The 2,371-nt window shown below is 32.8% G+C and overlaps 1 non-coding gene across 1 annotated transcript; it reads left to right on the top strand.

Annotated features, from left to right (window-relative positions):
* The first annotated feature begins 1,752 nt into the window (after nucleotides 1-1,752).
* TRNAR-CCU (transfer RNA arginine (anticodon CCU)) lies at nucleotides 1,753-1,823 on the top strand. The gene has a single exon. It is a non-coding gene; the product is annotated as a tRNA-Arg (tRNA).
* The last annotated feature ends 548 nt before the right edge of the window (nucleotides 1,824-2,371 follow it).

The raw sequence follows: 2,371 nt of genomic DNA, 5'->3' as shown, positions 1-2,371 counted from the left end.
AATAAATTTATAGAGAATGAGTCAAAAACTTTCTTTCTAATAAGCTACAATGGTAACAACAGTGGCCCAAAATTACAAAATGATAAGGATGGGTTAGTTTGTATAAAGAAAGTTGTCCTCAGACTCAAGCGTTCTTATATTTCTTCTCTCTTAAAGAATGAGTACAGATAATCAGTCTACAGTGTTTTCTCTTTTTCTTCTTCGATCCTCTCTTCTCCAAGACCTCCTTCCTTCTTATACTCCCTCACCCCCTTCATTCTTGCTCTCCACGTGTAGATCTAGACTGCTAACATGGATAGTTGTCCCATCAGCATCTTCCTTAAGTTTTTAGGTAATAACTGTAAGGTTGAAAATCACTGTTCAAGTATCACTTCCTCATTAATGCGGTTAGAGACTTAGGTACAAAGTATTCAATGTGGTGGTAGTAGCTTTCTCTAAGATATTTCCCAATTGTTCCTACTCTCTGTGCCCTGTGAGACATATCTTCATCTACAAGACCTCCTAAAAGACTATTCTAGTCAACATGACATACCATCTAACCCTTACCTTACTTAGTCGAGGAGATACCACTCCTAGGATTACTTCCATTAACTTCTTCCGCCACAGTTTGCTTGTGGGCCTTTAAGTTTGACATCCTTATTACTATCAATCTATCCTCGGACAGGTAAACATCCTTGGACACAGCCCATAGCCCAAAAACGCATCTTGGGCCTTTTATTCCCACAGGTCCAGCTCACCTCTTGTTTAAAACTCTCCATTTTTGTTATTTAGATACAAATTTTACTACATGTTCATAAATTGATGTGGTAATGAATGTAAATCATGTGATTGGCAAACTTCAGCAACCTAAAAAATGAACGTTTGAATACTTTTTTTTTGTGGAGAAAATGTTTGAATAATTTTCTATGATTGGTCACATGCTAGTTTAATTTGTATGCCTCATCTAATAAAATTTAGAGTGATGTTAGGATACTACCCACTACATAGAGCTCACAAGCTAATGTGTCATTAATAACAAAATATACATTTCAAAATTCATTTATATATTAGGTTTTTGAAAATCATATTCATTGCCATGTTTAGTTTGTAAACTTCATGTAGTAAACTATGTAATAATTTTAATCCTAAAACTTATAACCAACAACACCCTATATTGGAAAATGCTAAAGGCTTAACAAATTTTACTACATGATGTGGTTATATGTGTGATTGGTGGGTTTTGAACACCTATTAAGTAAATGTTTAAATTCTTTGTTGGCAATTGGTAACATTCTATGTCAATTAAATTTGTAGAATCTTTGATGCTAGGGATACAATGAATTTATTACATATACTTTACAAATTAATGTATCACTAATCACGAAAAACTAAATTGAAATTCATTTATTATATTATTGAAATCTATCAATCATATTAATTGTTACATTAGTTTGTAAACTTTATTGAGTAAAATTTGTGAGATATAATTTTGAGACGATACCTTAGGTGCAGTATATTAGATTTTCAATTAAATTCTAACATATGTGCATTAACCAATAAAACAGAAACATTAGTCATTTTCAAGGTCAATTTAATTCAATAATTTTTAAAAAAAAAAAATTAGGGAACATAAAGTACTACTTCTAAGATAATTGACCAAAATTTTAGTATACAAAAAAAATTTGCTTAAGCATTTTTTATATTATATTTATCTTTAAAACAAAAAAATCAATAGTGGTAGAGAAATAGAAACTTAGACAGAACGACCGACGTGCGCATCTGGTGTAGTGGTATCATAGTACCCTCCTACGGTACTAACCGGGGTTCGATTCCTCGGATGCGCATGTATTCAAAATCCACAAAATTCAGCAGCCTTATTTAACCTCCTCCAAAGAGTCTAGTGAAGAATGTGTTTAACATGATGCGAGGGACAACATTAAGGACTCTTTGACTTTTGAGTGATTTTAGTTTATTTATTTACTTAAAAACTTCAAATCCTTCTTCTCTCTTCAAATTTCATGCATTCAAAATCCATGAAATTCGATTGGCTTATTTAACCTCTCCCAAAGAGTCTAGTGAAGAATGTGTTTAACATGATGTGAGGGACAACATCAAGGACCCTTTGACTTTTGAGTGATTTTTGTGAAAATTGTTTTAAATCCCTCATTATCTCTTATGTACCATTTTCATGCATTCAAATACACAACATTTAGGCTTAATTTAACCCAGGGACGGAGCTATTCATTGACTAGGGGGGGGGGGGGGGCAGTGGCCCCCCTAGATTTAAAAAAAAAATCATAATAGTATATATATTCTGAATTTTTTTAACATTTAGGTCCAAGATAATTACTCTTGGCCCCCCTCTCCAAACAATTTACAAATTGGCCCCTAC

This window comes from Castanea sativa, chromosome 6 (genome assembly GCF_040712315.1).
Source record: "Castanea sativa cultivar Marrone di Chiusa Pesio chromosome 6, ASM4071231v1".
In the NCBI taxonomy this organism is placed as follows: Eukaryota; Viridiplantae; Streptophyta; class Magnoliopsida; order Fagales; family Fagaceae; genus Castanea; species Castanea sativa.
This window is presented reverse-complemented; position numbering and strand designations above follow the sequence as displayed.